Source organism: Moschus berezovskii, chromosome 11, assembly GCF_049115385.1.
Source record: "Moschus berezovskii isolate FMDL1 chromosome 11, NW_MosBer_1.0, whole genome shotgun sequence".
NCBI lineage: Eukaryota > Metazoa > Chordata > Mammalia > Artiodactyla > Moschidae > Moschus > Moschus berezovskii.
This window is the reverse complement of record NC_142470.1, coordinates 44,208,521-44,225,311: the sequence shown is the minus strand read 5'-3', so window position 1 is coordinate 44,225,311 and position 16,791 is coordinate 44,208,521. Positions and strand designations below refer to the sequence as shown.

At 45.0% G+C, this 16,791-nt stretch overlaps 1 protein-coding gene across 2 annotated transcripts in view; it reads right to left on the bottom strand.

Moving 5' to 3' along the window:
• SERTAD2 (SERTA domain containing 2) overlaps positions 1 to 16,791 on the bottom strand; it is a 119,271-nt gene that overhangs the window by 11,346 nt on the left and 91,134 nt on the right. The window contains exon 1 of one of the 2 annotated variants that reach the window (XM_088841296.1): positions 12,193 to 12,513. The exons of the other annotated variant lie outside the window; for it this stretch is intronic. The gene's annotated coding sequence lies outside the window, so the exon portion shown is untranslated. Of the gene's footprint in view, positions 1 to 12,192; positions 12,514 to 16,791 lie in introns of those variants that run through there. 2 annotated transcript variants of the gene reach the window in all.

Below are 16,791 nucleotides of genomic sequence, written 5' to 3'. Positions count from 1 at the left end.
AGTAAATGGTGAGGCCTTGTGCCTGGTGTCCAAAGAGAAACTGAAATAGTACCCATGTGTTAAAAGGAGCATTTCATAGCTTTTTTATTTTTAAAACATTACAGGAAAAAGACGCAAACATTAAAAAAAAATAAAAGAAAAAACAAGCAATCAAAACAGTTCTCTTAAACTCAGTGTTTTTCAATTATTTTAAAGCTATGCCTTGGAAAAACTGTTTAAAACACTGTCCTTTAATACAATTTGAACTGTCAAAATAAATGCTACGATTTTCTTTTTCCCTTCCTTTTTTTTTGTTATTTCAATAATACAAACACTAGTGTCGCGGGCTGACTTTCAATAGCTCGCAGCGAGAGAGCTGATTTTGCTCCATACAAAACCCTAGCCCAAAAGGCTGTCTACAATGGCTGAGCACCAGGTTCCCCACGAACTAATTATGATTTAAAAATTAAGAATGTTAAATCCACTTTTGCAAACCACCACTTCTGTCATCCCCACTCACAACAACAAAACCCACTGCTTTAACCTTCAGCCTGCTGTGGCCACTAGTGCTTTGCAGAGGCCCAGAGCCTGGGGGCTGCTGACTTGATAGGTGCACGGAGGGCTGTGTGTGACCCCTGCGGGCAGCATTGCCGCTGGGCTTATGAGAGGCCCAAAATGGGAGCCTGCACCGGCCCACCATGGGGGCTGGCTTTCTGACTCAGCGGGGGTCCAAAAAAGATGCAAAAGACCTTAACTCAGTTTATCCCCCCAAACAGTTATCACCCCAAACAGAAGGAATACCCTCCAGAGGGAAAATCCTACTCAGTATCCAAGGGAATTAATGCTGCAAAAGGTGTTTTTAAAGAAGGTCAGGATTGATAGCTTAGTTCCAATTTCTGAAGGGAGGAAATCACTGGGGAAGGTGGGACTGACCATATGATCAGAGGCAGCCAGGAGGAGCGGCAGGCGGCTGGCACACCAGGGCAGACCTGGAAACGGCTCCCAGCTCTGCACCACCCGATGCTCACACACACTTGTTCGTCCACAGACAGAGGCGGCGCACACGGGGGAATCCTGAAAGTTCTTACTTTAAAACACCTCACGGCTGGATGGTTTGTACCTTGTGTACATTTTCAAGAGCTTGTTCCAATTTCCTTTTGGACCAGTAAGTGACAAGTAGAAATCCAGGGTTTCCCTTTGTCAGGAGAGCAGCGGGCTTCACAATTAAGTGACATGTTATCTCAACAGTCAGTTAACAGGGCAGAACTCAGGGAAGGGTAGTTCCTAGTGGGGCCCTGGGCACCCCGGGAGCGGGTCTCGCTCTACGTCCTCACCAGGGTGAAGAGGCTGGCGTCTGCTGTTCGATGAGTCACTGGCCTGCACACTTAGGACCTGTGCACGTTTCTGTATGCCCGTGTCACTAGTTAACAGCTCTCAAGTGAAAGGCTCCTAGTAAGAGTCCTGGGTCTCCTCAACCACACCGTCCTGTGTGACCACTGGTGTGACTACTGGCTGCTGAAGGGTCCGGAAGTGCCCGTGCTGACACTAAAAATCATAAAAACGAGGCGTTCACAGTAATGCTAATGACTCAGAATGATGACTTTTCCTCATAGAGCTACCCAGTTTGAAGAAAAAAGAAGCTATGACGTGTGATGGGTGTCTTCAAGCGGGCTGCTGCTGCTGCTGCTAAGTCACTTCAGTCGTGTCCGACCCTGTGTGACCCCATAGACGGAAGCCCACCAGGCTCCCCCGTCCCTGGGATTCTCCAGGCAAGAACACTGGAGTGGGTTGCCATTTCCTTCTCCAATGTGTGAAGGTGAAAAGTGAAAGTGAAGTCGCTCAGTCACGTCCAACTCATAGCGACCCCATGGACTGCAGCCCACCAGGCTCCTCCGTCCATGGGATTTTCTAGGCAAGAGTACTGGAGAGGGTTGCCATTGCCTTCTCCGTCAAGCAGGCTAGCAGAGGCTATTTCCTCACTCAGGCATCGTCGCCAACCCAAAGTCCTGTAAGTGGAAATGCATGCATGCTTTCAGTTTCTTCTGGGGGCAGCGGAAGAAGAAAGAAGTTGCTCCTGACAAAACTACTCAGTGGGTGACAGTCTCTCCTGAGCAGGGGAGAGGCTGGCTACAAATGCCGGTGAGGCAACTTCTGAAACACAGAATATTCTCATCTTTCCTCTCCTCCTCCCTGACGTCTGCCTCAGGGTGTGCTTTGGGTCCTGCTCTTGAAGTGGTCCAAGTGGAGAGACCCTGCGTCTGACCAGGACGCCTGCCACCAGCCTCCAGCCAACTCTGGGAAGAGCTCTTTTTGTCAGCTGGTCACACAGCACCTCCCCGGCAGGAAGGAAAGGCCCCCTCCCTGTTCCACGGGGGAAGCCAGGTTCCCTTAGACAACTTTCTACACTATACTGGAGTGGGGTGCCATTGCCTTCTCGGGTTAAAATATTACACCTTAATAAACATCCAACGCTCAGGAATCTGATAATGGCTAAGCTTTTGACATCCTTCCTTCCCCAGGTAACAGCAGAAGCCGCGGGGTGGGGGTGGGGGGACACCCTGAAGGAACATGCGGGGGGTGGGGGTGGGGCGGCGCCTGCTGGCAGATCTGGGGGAGAGCGGACAGAAACTGGGGTGCTCCAAAAGCCAGTGCTCTGGGACAGCCCAGAGGGACAGGGTGGGGAGGGAAGTGGGAGAGGGGGTTCAGGATGGGGGGGACACATGTATACCCGTGGCTGATTCATGTTGATGTATGGCAAAACCCATCACAATATTGTAATTATCCTCCAATTAAAATAAAATAATTTAAAAAAGAAAGCGGGGTGCCTGCAAGGATCAGCCAGCAGGGTGTTCCATGCACTGTGACCCGTGCAGTTCCCCCAGTACCTGGTGGTGAGCCTCCGGGAGGCCGTGCTGGGGTCAGCACTCCCCCAGGGTGCCTGCAGACCCCAAAGCGACTGCTTCCGGCCTCCGGGAATGGCAGAAACACGGGCAAAATTCCAACAGGGAGAAAGCCTCTGCGTGTTTACTCCCAGAAGACAGGGAGGGTGACTAACTGAACCCCTAAAGCTGCCCCTATCGGGGAAGCTTTTTTTTTTTCTTTTCTTTTTTTAAGCCCAAGCTCATCCAGGATGAGGTCCCTGCAGTAACATCCATGCTAATTGCTAAGTAAGACAAAGCCTTCCCTAACAAATCAGCAATGTAATTATGAAGCCAGTCACTAGATCAAGCCAGTTAGGCGCGTTCGGCGCGGCTCCGAGGCTGTAACCCGACACCACTGTTTGCGGAGGCGCCTCCCCGGGCTCTCCCGGCGGCGCTCTCTGCCGCGGGCAGCGCGCGGCCGCGCATCCGCGATCACACTCCAGCCCGACGGGTCCCGCGGCGAACAATCCCCGGGCTTTCTCGACAGCGTCTTCAAGCCTGGAGACAAACCGAAATTCGGCCAGGAAGTCAACCCCGAAGTCAATTAAAGCAACAGCTTTTACTATTTGGGGATGTCTTCCTCAAGTCTGCACTGTAAGAAACTCTTGCCTTCCCTCCTAGGACTTTTATCTACTTCTATGAAATTGCAGACGGTTTCTGACTGGTTTGTCAAACATTACCTTTCCTCTTGGAAAAAGAAAAGGACATTTTCAAATGTTGATAACTGCATTTAGCAAATAAATCCGAGAGATAATATTTCAAGTGAATATTTCTTAGGAATAAATTATGGCCTTGTTAATAAACATCTGGAAAGAAACAGGTTTTTTAGAATGTAACTGTTAAGTATTAGAAAATATTTCTAATATCCTATCTTAGTGGTTCCTCAGCCAGCTGGGAATTTTAGGTTTTAGACCTAACTCTTAGGAAGCTAGGGACATCAGTCACCTTCCAGAGATACTGAGGCTGTTTACAATTCTCTTAGTTTAGGTAACAATTTTCGCTAAAAGCACTGCACACCTAAAGTAAGACTGAGCCGAATTATACAGTTTCTAAATTTAAGATGAGCAAAAAAAAAAAAAAAAAGATTCCATGCCTGGAATATGCTTTAAAATACTCTAGAAAAAAAGACCATGAAGATGAAACAAGACTGACAAAATACTGATGATTGTTAAAGCCCTATGATGAGCACAAGGGGATGCACTCTACTCTCTACTTTTGAGTGTGTTTGGAATTTTCCATAAGAAAAAGGTAAAACATGTACACACACATCAACACATATTTTTAAAATTCTACAAATTAAAAAAAATCAAACACAATAAACTATTTATACCCTCAGTGAGAACTATTATATTAACTTGATAGACTATTTTACACAGAAGAAAGCTGTAAATAATCTTTGTAAACAAGCATGCCCACTACAAGTTGGAGCTGTGCTCCTGAGCTTTGAGAGTATCACATCTAACCACAAGGGGGCGCAGGAGAGCAACAGGCACTCCTGAATTCTGATTATTCACCGCAATTTCTACCTACAGATTTCTCAAGTATACACATTTCCAAGACTGTTCCCAAATTCAGGTCTCCATAGAACACTGCTTGACAAGCCAAGAGCCCTGCCAAGACCACACTATATTATGCTATGGTTCAAAATCTGGAAATATTATATAAAGAAAAGGTGGTCTGTATATAAGTAACACTGATGTTTCAAAACCCATGACTAAAATTCCTGGAGGATTCCTGAAGCAAGAACACACACAAAAAACATACAACCTGAGTCATAAGATGTGGACTGGGAGAAGCCAGGAGTTCAGAATTTCCAGTGGGGGTCCTAAAGTGATCTCCAACCACACAATGAGTCTCAAGGTTAGCAGTAGGAATTTTACTAGGATAGAAAAACCTTCAACAATCCAATTGCTTTGTAATAACAGGAAATTGCCTCCACACTGAACAGAAATGGCTTCTGGCAGTTTTTTGGGAAAACTTCATAAAGAATATTGGGGAGGAGCTGTTAAATCGTAAAACACTGGTAACCTTAGATCATGAAGCAAGCTGATTGTATAACTTGCTGGAATTCTTCCTATGCAAATTACAAATTACACCACTGTTTGAGGTATTGAAGTTCTATGATATTGTATGTTCATAAGAGACGAACTATTATCACCAATCTTTCCATAGGAAACTTGGTAAATATGAACCATTATATTTTTATAAATAATATATTATTGTAGACATTAAAATGATGCTGCTCCACACTAATCTGTTGTCAGGAACTCAGCTTTAGCATGCTGAATCTAAAGCCTCATTATCATTAAGGGAAGGAATTCTTAGATTTGAATTTCTTTCCCTTAAGCTTATATGCCAGTAAAGGCCAACCAGCCTTGCCCCACCCCCATTCCCGTGCATAATGAAAACATTTTTTTCTCCAGTACTTATAATTGCTTGGATGGGATTCTGGTTTCAACTCTCCTGTACTATCTTTTCCCCAAAGATACCTTGTTTTTCTGCTCACACTAGAGACCCTTAATAAACAATGTCAGAGGGGAAAAGGCTTAGGGTTGAAATCAAATGCTTTGCCAAAAGTATGTGATGGTGGGTTTTTGTTTTAAAGAAGGCCTTCAGATACATAAAACAGTCACAACAAAACAAGTAAATATAATTTGCTAGAACAAATCTGTGAAAATAAAATTTCATCTTAATTAAAACAAAAGATTACTACCTTCTAAGTTTTGTTAGCCAACCAACTTGTCACTGAATAAAACTAACAAAAACTAAGTATATTACATTAGGGATTGTTTTTATGAAAGTGTTTTTAAAGGATATTATTAATTTTTAATCTCTGTTTTCAAATTGGGAATGCTTTAATACCGTGAAAAATCACTTAAAAGAAGACATGCTTCATATTCCTCAAAAATACAGAACATACTTTATCTTCTAATTTCTACATGCAATCTAAAGAGAAAAACCAGAGAAATATTCTTCATTTACTTACTCATTGAGTAAGTCTAAACATTGTACTATATAGTCTAAATCTGAATTCCTCAAAAGAAAACTATCCCTAAAAAGAAAACTATCACATTTCTATAATATGACATATGAGTATTAAAATTTAAGGTACAAGATAAAAGAAATATACTTCAGGGACGCGTGAGAGGGAGGAAAGGCTTCCTTTGTGGTTCAAAGGGTAAAGAATCTGCCTGCAATGCAGGAGACTTGAGTTCAATCCCTGGACTGAGAAGATCCCCTGGAGAAGAGAATGGCTACCCACTCCAGTATTCTTGCCTGGGAAACCCCCATGGACAGAGGAGCCTGGTGGGCTACAGTCCATGGGGTTGCAAAGAGTCGGACACAACTGAAGCGACTAACACACACGAAAGGGAAGAAACAACTATTCTACTATGTAAATATCTATTTCATATAAGTCACATACATATTCAGAATGTTTAGTTAATTCTAAAAATTAGGCAGACTCCTGATAAGGTTTTACAAAGACAGCTTAAAGTTGACTTCATACACTTGAATAATTCACAGAGTAGAAAAAGGAAAGGATACAAACTAAGCTTGAAGGCAATGAACGATACTTTGTAAATATGACAGTCCTTTTTTTTTTAAAAATATATAATTACTTTGGGGCTATTTTGAGATAAAAAGTATTTCTTCTGAAGGATTTCTGAGCATTGATAACTAATGACCCACAGAACTTTACACAAAGTCACTCAGTCAAATATAATAAAAGCAATCAGAGTACCACACTGAAAGCAATACATATTTATTTTCTAAGGCAACTACCTCTCAGAACTTCAACCTGTAGGAGCTTCAAGGACCTTTAAGGAGACCTTGCCTCCACCCCACCTCACTGCCACCCCTGAACATTATGTTCACCCTGCCTATCTTTAGAGGCTTCCAAAGCAAGGAGGCAGGTGCCACTTGGGGAATCCACATTTTGAATTTGCTAACCAACTACTGGTAGACAGCCAACAACCATCATCAGGTAAAATCTATTTTATTTTCTATTTCTGGCCATAATAAAAATATTTTAAAAAGCAGTCTGTTAAAAAAAAAGAAAAAGAAAAAAATATTCAAAAAAGACCGTCACCAGGTTGATGACAAGCACAGGGGCAGTGCAAAAATTTCTTCATCAGCTACAGACCACGGTGCTCAAATTCATCTGCCAGACCCATTTTCTGTGACAGCAACGAAGACACAGAAGTACACACACATGGAGGTTCCCTCCTCAAGAAAAGGGAAGAAATCTGAAAAGCAAATCTGTATCAAGTATTATTAAAAAATGGAATAACTACTAAGACAGGTTCAGATTAAAACAGCTGCCACCTCATTATCTCACTGGCGTGGCTAGAATTTTATGCAAACCTGTTCTGGTGTAGAGATGACCTTGGGACTTTCAGATTCCCTGAGTTTAACTCAACACTTCTAAACACCAGGGTGGGGTACTCCAGCCGGCCTGCCTGAAGCCGGGGAGCTGTGGCTGGAGTTGAATGATAAGCAGTCAGCCAGAAGAGCAGAGCAAGGGGCTAAAGGTTGATCAGCAGCAAGTAACCCTTCATTATTTAATTTTCTGACCACAGGCACCATCAAGCAATACTTTTTACTTTTGTTGAACAGGTTCACAGAGTCAGCTGAGTGAGTGAGTGGGGGTGTGGGGATGTGTGTCCTAAAGAGTCAGAAACCTTTCCCCTTCACGGTTCTACTTCTCGAAACTCCTCAGAAGCACACAAACGCCTGGTTTAGCCTCGTCTTTTCAGTTAACCACCAATGAAGGTTTTTAAAAGAAAAAAAAAAAAGCTTAGGATTAAAGAGCAACTCTGCGAAGCTACAGGTTTCTGCAAGGGGACAGAGAGATAGTAAGGCCAGACATAAATGAGTGTTCAAAACTGAGGTCTGCTGCTTGCTACCCGGAGTTACCAGAGAAACAAAGCTGCCTTTGGGCACCTAAAACTAGTCGGACCTGCTGTAGCAGTTGCGCAGTCGGCCCGGCGCTGTCCCCCGCTCTCCTCCCTGCGGCCCCCGCCCCACGCATCCGCATGGCTCACTCCACTCGGGGCGGCGCCGAGCGGGCACACTCGGCCCTGGCTCTGCTATCCCTGCTCAGGGGCAGGCCCAGCTCTGGACACACGGGCGTGCAAGTGTGAAAGGAGGCCAGACGAGACAGCAGATGCCGACTCCATTCCGAACTGAAAGCTGCAGTGGATGCAGAACACTGCTTCTGTGCTCCCGGGTTGCTAAGACAGATACACCAAATTGTGGGACTGGTTGCTGGGACTCCAGGCAGGGATCCCCGTTTAAGTTCAAGGAGGGATGGGAGACCGTGAGAGGAGAGGAAGGAGGCTTTCTAGCTCCTGGGGCCCTCCGACCACAAAGAGAGCCGAATTCCCTTCCAAAAGGGAGTTTTCATTGTCTGTCTGGGGTGCTTGTTGAAATGACATGCATCTGTTTTGTCCTATGAGCGATCATATGTTTGCAAAGATATTCTGATGTTTTTATTTTCGAATTTATATTTCAAAGAAAATTTTAGACAGTCAAGCATGTTTTGTTTGTCTCATGATCTTCAAGGAAAAAAAAAAAAACCAACAAGGCGTCCATTTATTACCCAGAATAGGAATGTCGTCTTTTTGGCCTGACATATGCCATTCACAGATTCATAAAAGAATGAACTGCCACACAGTGCTCATAGAGAAAGACACTGCTCCACACAATGAGTGATGGGCGCTCCGGGGGACAGTGGTGCTCACAGGACTGCCCAGCATCTGTATAGAGGGCAGAAGTCTGCCTTTAACGCCAATTGCACTGGCCACTAGAGACAATCATTTTGTTTAAAAGATATGCCAACTTTGGTGAGCTGCTCTTTCCTTCAAGAATATTAGAACTAACCATATGTAAAGTAGATAACCAGTGGGAATTTGCTGTAAGACACAGGGAGCTCAATTGGGGGCTCTGTGACAACCTAGAGGGGTGGGATGGGGTGGGAGGTGGGAGGGAGGTTCAAGAGGGAGGGGACATATGTGTACTTGCCACAGGCTGATTCATGCCGATGTATGGCAGAAACCAACACCAACGTTGTAAAGCAATTATCCTCCAAGTGAAAATAAATTAAAAAAAAGAATATTAGAATTAAATATCCACACATTTCTTTAAGCAGGAGTCCTAGCTTGGGGGTTTCTGTCAGCTGTTTAAGGAATAATTAACAGTTGGTAGAAAAGACATGATCTGTGGATATGCAGTGGCCACCACATTTTTAGATGATCCTGTTCTGCTGGCCAGTGCTGATTAATGAAAAGACCGTGAAGGTGGGTGTTACCCTTATTTCAAGGCCATTTTCACTTAAAACTGGAGCTTGCCCTCTGGTGCCTTGAGCATACACCTGATCTTTGCACTCAGTAATCAGAGACACCTCTCTCCTCTCTCTTCCCCCACCCCACCCCTGCTTTGCCAAGAAACTACTGCAACTATAGCTATCTCCTACAGGATAGGCTGTAACAGTAAATATGAAATTTCTGTAGAAACAAAGTTTTAAAAAATTCTACAAGTAAGTTCATGCTCCAAAATATCATATTAACCTACACATTTTTAAAGTCTATGTTACAATACTAACAAAGTTGTCTTGATTTTTTTTAAATCTAAATTTAATAAATGGTACCAAGCACAATGCCATAAACATTAACAGTTAAAATATCACCAAATGAAAAAAATACTATAGAATACACAGTTGCAAAAAGCTACATTAAGTTATTTTACAACTGCCTCAAGCTGCAAAAAGAATAAAAAACCCAATGCCTTACCTAAGTTATCCAAACAAAATATAAAATAAAACTTCATGCTTTTATTAGCATTTGTCTTTTAACAAGAAATCACAGCAAAAGGAACTTCTAAAAGTTTCTGTTGTAGCTTTTATCTTTCTTAATAGCTAAAGTGTAAAATATTTTGACCGTGGGCAAACTTTTAGTATAACTTGTTACTGATAATTTGAAGTATGCTTTTATTTTTATTTATTTCTTCATCAGTTTAATTTTTGACAGAAAAAATCTTGATTTGTACATATGTATCTTCAATGTCCCCTTTGTTTTGTGTGTGTGCACCTAAGTAGTGTTGCAACTCATTCTGCCATTGGAACACTGTTTAAAATAGCTGCTACACAAATTTGAGTTTTAGAATATAAAAATAAATACCATTTAACTATGCTCATTATTAATAATTTAATGCATGGCAACTGGGTAAAGTTTATATTTCAGCTTCTCAATTAAATAAAAGGCTTTCAAAGGGACAATTCAACAAACAAGTCTAAAGGGTCTCTAAATGAGAGCTAATATCCCTTTCTTAGTTTTTTAAGGGAAACAGGCCTGAGCAGCTGTTACCTAAGAAGCTGTGACACTCGCTTGACAATAAAACTGTTCCCTAGGACATTCATGTCCTGCACTTTGTTGGTATTATAAAATTAAAGTCTCCTATCTATTGTAATTACCCAAGGAACAGAGCTGAATGTTAAAAAAAAAAAAGGCTGTCCGATCCATTTCATAAGCTTTCTCACCTGAGAGCAACATGGTTATGCACACTTTAACTAGGAGAAGGGGAAAGAAATAAAGTTATTTTAAAGGGTTCTAAACTTGATGAACAACATAAACAACTTTACATTAACGTATAATATCTCTAAGTAAATCAACAAAGTTAAAGACAAACTTTCTAACATTTATCTCTCTTTCTCTTTTTCTTTCCACGAAGAAATAACTGAAATGAACAGGAAAGTAGAGATCCACGAACAAGCTCTTCTTGCTCCTGCCAGAAGCTGAGATCTCAGGATGGGTATTTTCATCCTCAGAGCACACCCTACCACACTCAAATCAGAATAGACTGCTATAAAAAGGGGGAGGAGTGGGAGGAGCTCTAGGGGTGAGTTATGGCTTCTGGGTAGCTGAACAACTACCCTCCCTCCCAGCCCCCCATCAGCAAAACAACCCAGAGGCTCTCAGGTGGACTGTCCTCCAGGGGTTGAGTGGAGCCAAGAGCCCACTTCACTCTTGTCAGAGACTCCTCTCTAATTATAAAAGACTACTTTGAACACTTAAGGCCTCAGGGATCCGATTGGCTAGTACAACTTCTAGGCTCTTTACACACGTTAGGGACATTTCTTAACATATATTGAGAAATCACAAGGCATATTTCATGAACAAAGCTTGAAAACATTTACTATCTTCCTTAAGACCAAAGGAGGCTGTCCAGCTTGATTCAAATGAAAACTGGTACAGTCTGAGACTGGATGTCTCACCTTGCTGATTGCCCTTCCCCATTAAGTGCCCGTAAAAACTTACTCTCCACCTCCTGAAACATCCTGAAACGAACCAGCATGGGAGCAAAAAGTTATTCTAAGACAACGATACCTAATCTTTCTGCGAAATTTAAGGCTAAACACAGAATTCTACTCCCATCTCAATCTATTACTATTATTTCTACTAAAAGTAAGATAACTGCTGGCCAAGGCAGGGTGAAGGGAATTTATGATTTTCTCTCGATGCAGGGGCGCTCTGACGGCACCACGTCTTGGTACAAAGTCCAGGGCCTGGGACAGCTGGCTCCCCTCGGCCTCCTCCCTCTCAGTCATAGGCGGTCACCACTAAGATGACTTTTAGATTTCTAACTTAAAAAACTAATGAGACATCAAGTTTAACATACACACACATTCAAAATCAATTCACTTGGGCACGGGCGAAAAGAGGGCGGAGTGGGATGTTTCTAAGCTCAAACACAGGGCAACTCACAGAAATACACTCAAGCAAGCTGGATGCAAACCCGGCCACAGGACTGAAAAGTGAAGCAGCCGTCGCGCCAGCAATACGAGTCTTAAAAAAAAAAAGTCTCGCACGTTCACAACAACACAACCGCCACAACACGCACACAGATCCCAGATGTAAAAGCGACAGCTCCAAGCTCCCTCCGCCCCACCGTTGGGCTCCGGTTAGCTCCCGACCCCCTCCTGACCCCGGTCCGTGACTGCCCGTCCCCTGCCCTTCCCCCAGCAGATCTGCCCGAGAACGCTGGGGGGTACCCGGCGCCGGCCCCGGGGGTCCAAGGGCTCGCTGCCGGGGAGCAGCGGGAGGGAGCGCTCCTCCCTGTACCTGCTCCAGCCCAGGTCCCTCTCGCCGAGGCTCCCGCGACCCTCGCGGCCGCCCGGGCCCCTGCTCCGCCCTCCAGGCTCACCCGGCCCTGGCCAGGTCCCAACGCTGCCCCCACCCACCCAGAGCCCCGCGCATCCGAGAATCCCCTCCAAGCCGGCGCCTGGAGAACTTACCACATGCAGCTCCACCTGGGAACTAGCACATCGGGAGGGGTTTCTGCCCACTCCTCAAGCTACTCCCGCTCCATACGGAATCCCCCGCTCCGGGGGCCCAAGGGTGGCGCCGGGGAGCGGGCAGGAGGCGAGACCGAAGCTAAGACTCCGCCGTCCTCTGCCTGCGCGCTCGGAGCATTATACAATGGTGGAGGAGGAGGCGGCGGCGGCGGCGGCAGGCAGCGGAGGAGGAAGCCGGAGGCGGGCGGAGGGGGCGCCCTGACCGAGTGAGCGGCAGCCACTGCTCCAGCACTCGCTGTGCAGGAGTGACGTGCGGCCAGCGAGCCTCCCGCGAGCTCCGGGCCCCGGGCTCAGCAGGCCCCGCCCCTCGGCCCGGCCCGCCCCCTCGACCGCCAGGCCCCGCCCCTCGGCCGGGCCCCGCCCCCTCCCCCGGCGGTCCCGGGAGGCGCGATAAATGCCGAGCGGGGCCCCGTCCGCCCCAGGAGCAGGAAGGGGCAGGCGGAGCACGCGAGACGCCGGGTGGCAGCGCCGCCCACGGCTCCCTTCCCAGCCGGCGCGCCCTTGATTTTCTCTTAAGGAAAAGCTTAAGCAGAAGGGGAGAGGAAACGAGACACTCCGGCCAGGGGACCACAACTAACCACCAATAATCCCCTCAGACCACTCATGCAAATGACGGAGCCGCTAGTGACAAAGGCGGCAACGAGTGCCGCGCGCGCACAGCCCGCTGAGTCGCGCGACCGCAAATATGACAAGCATCTCAGCTATTCTGCAACTTGGGGCCGGTTAGCCGGGCAGGCAGGGTCCCGGGCCGGGGCGGGGTGGGTATGGGGAAAGAGAAAAATCCGACCCCGGGCCGCGGTGTCCACGCTGCCCGCGGGGTTTTCGAGACAGCCGTCCCGGGAGGGCGGGGGCCGCGCGTCCGCAGCTGAGACGCTCTCCGATGCCGGCGTCTCCGGACATACGAGTGGCCCTCGGAGTGTCCGAGAGGCAGGATGAGGGCTCCGGCTGGAGGTGGGGACAAATTCCCCTTGAGTGCGGTGTCCTCAGCCCAATACTTGAAGTGGGTCACCAAGTCAAGAGTACTTTATCGGAACAGGAGGGAAACGACTTTGCAGCCTTCGTGGCAGGCTTCGGCCGTGGTGCAAACCCGGCAAAGCCCACACAGGTAGGGACGCCTGGCTTGGAGACGCAGGGGGACCTAGGCGCAGTTTCACGGAGATAGCGTTTTCCTTCTGCTTAAGAAGTTCTGCTTTGAACTACTTATATTTATCAGGGAAATTTATACTAGTTTTGGGAGGCTTGTGTGTGTGGTGCAAATTTAAAAGTCCTAGGACAGGAGACCTCCCCTGGAAAATCAATGATAAAAAATGACATGCGCATTCAGTATAAAGATGTTACGAAAAGGAATTCAGGCACCTTAAAATTTTGGCTGCCATCCCAATCAATATCATCTCAGATCTCTTTGGAATTTAATGGTCCACTATACTAGTTATATTTAAGGATAATAAAGCTTTAAGACCTAACATAAAGGTGATTATAAGTCGTTAACATCAAGACAAGTTGAGACCTATTGGAACTGTTCAGTAATGATTTGTTATCAATCAAATTGACGATATTAACGAAATTAAACCTGAGCTAAAATATTGGTATAGGAGAAAATGTTTCTTGTTTTATCTTGAAAGAGAATGAAAAAGATTTTTTACTGGACCCTCGATATAATTAAAAGGTTACACAGATTTTTCTTTTTTAAGTATAACCAGTGCTAAAAGCTAATGATTTGTGGATATCTTTGGAAAATTTCACTACAATGGCATTCCAAATTACTCATCATGGAAGTCGTGCTCCAGGCCCTCAGCTCATCCTGCTCAGTTTGTGCCTAAGTGGCACAGTATTCAAACATTTTGCTATGAGGCCAAGATATTTTTTCATTTCCAGAATTCTGCCTTTCAGAGAGGACACTACTAACAGTTTCCGAACAACCCACTCACTTTAAAGAGAAGCCATTGAAATAGAAGCTGCAATAATCCTGTGATATCTCTGTAGCAGAGGCCAGAGGCTCTCTTGAATTTAAAATAAATTTAAACTGTTATTCACGAATTGAAGTGAGCAGCAACTTAGACTTGCACAATTTTTGTGACACTTGGATATTTTCTAGCAAATGAGTTACTGGAAGAACTAAAGATCAAAGTGACAATTTTTGTGTGTCCAGAGTGGATGCATGATTTTGCTCAAGCACAAATTTTGTGTGTGCTCAGTAAAGGTCTGTGTTCTTAGGAAAGCAGTCTGAGTTCTGGGGTAAAATATTTTTCACCTTCCCATACTTTTGAAGGTAAATGCCTTATCATTTTATATATGTTATATACAGGTATCTATGTTAAATATGTGTCCCACTTCCCCCACTTTGAGATTCTGGCATCTTTTACCAAGAAGTCAAAGCATGAAATGGCCATCTGAACGCCTGCTCATGTGGTCCATCACCAGGTGGTACACAGTCCCTTCCCCTAGGGCCGAGTCCCCCTCAGCCCAGCACAGTAATTCCTGCCTGGCCCTGGGAATCCAACTCCATGAGGCTAAGGAAAGGCCCTCCCAGAGCTTTTGAAGCCAACTCCTTTTCCCTTTAGTATGCATGATTTTGGTTTTTTTAATATTGTTTATTCCTAGCAAATGAACAAGAAATGCTTAGTGAACACGTAAATGTGGTTTTCACACTTTCACTCTCTGGGACACTTAAAAGCCCATTTAAAATTATCCTACCCTCAGGATTTAGAGTTTCTCCCTCTCACTTGCACATACAAGGAATTAGGCCAGTCATCCACATTTAACTATCAGGAACATATCTGTTTAGGGAGAAAAGAAACACTGCTCTTGTAAGTATAGGACTGTGATGGTAATTTTTAAAAATACTCATGAGTTTAATTTCAGAGAGTTACTTCTCCACATTGTTTTGTGGTTCTGGGTACTAGTTTGCACTTCACTGCTTCTCTTGAAAGTTTCTGTACCCTCACGTCTTGCAAACAACCAGACGACTACACTAACTGAAGGCCACTTTTAGCACTTAATTAATATGCACCAAAGAATTGACACAAGGACAAGCTAGCTACATAAACTGAGAAAGACTTCACAACAGTTTTCAAACTTATCCTTTCTCCTTTATTATGTTTCATCTTTCAAGTTCCACAAGAAATACCAGTCAACCATCCATCTATATACCTTGGAAATATTGATCTTATGCCCCCCATAAATGTTTCAGTTATTAAACACAATGATATAGCCAGCTGGGTTAAATAATCTTTTCATGGAAAATACAGAGAGTCTAACTGAATGCGGACTTCCCATTCACTGATCACTGAAATCTATTAATAAATCTTCAAAATAAAGTCTGGAAGTCCCACATCACCTAACTGATTATCAGAGAGCTGACACAGGATAGGATGACTAGGAAAACTAATGAACTCTCACAAAGACAGCACAAACAGGTTCAGTACTTTTCAGCCACCAGCAAGTTAAAACTTGACGGTACCAAAGGAGCCGGTTAACTCATCTGCCTCTGCGAAGTCTTCTCCACTCTTTGCCCACCTCCTCACGTCAGGCTGTCTCCTGCCTGTCCTTGCAGTCATGCTTCACAAGAGTAGAGCTTCAACTCCAGTGAAGAGCCATTCTTGCAGTTTCCCTTACTGTTACGAGGCTGCTTTGCAATGACGGCCCCTTGTGTTCCAAGAGAGAGTCATTTTCCTGTTAGTGAACACACCTTTTTCTCTTTTAAAGATCTGACAACGTTTAAATCCTAATTTAGAACAAAATCTTAATGATGATATTGGAATAAGACGCTCTTGAAACTCTTTTCTTTGGCATCTTTGATTAGTTCTTTCTATTTCTAGACGAGATGGCTTCTGTTGAGCATGAGCTTTCCTCCCTACTTCACTGGTCACTATTTCCTGGTAAAATCCTCTGATAAATGGAGTGGCTATCCTTAGACACTCCGGCTTTTGCTTTCACCTTCTCTCAGCTGGAAAAGAGAAAGCTGTCCCTGGTGACAGCTCTTCAGTGCTCCCTTCCTGCCAGATGCTGCTCCTCCACGGCTGGTGGGTGCTCCTCAGAAACCTCTCTCCTTGTCCTCAGTTCCCCAGACAGCACTACCTCGCTGGCATATCTGCATGCTGGCCTATCTGCATGTTGACCCTGGATTTCCTGTCCATAAACCATGCTCCCTTCTTGAGCAATTCACCTTCTTCTCAAGGTCCCCAGCACTTCTGGCTTCCTTAGAAAACTTGTATGAATGTGAGAAATCGTGCTGCCTCCAGACCATCCTTTGTCCTGGGATCAAGCCTGATAAGAGGAAGAGTCCTGGGTAGGAGTTTGAAGATCTTGTACAAATAAATCACTATGACTGATCACTGACTTTTTAGTTTCTTAATCTGCCATGTCACAGATTTAGGATTAGCACTGGTTCTGGTGAAAAGAGCACATGTGGTTGGTCAGAAGATCTCAAGTGTAGTTCTTCAGCCACAGTCAGCAGGGAAGCTGAATCAGGGCCTTCCCATCTCGAGGGCTGTGTCCACCTCCTGCTAGATGAGGCACTAGGGCCCAAAGGTTCCTGTA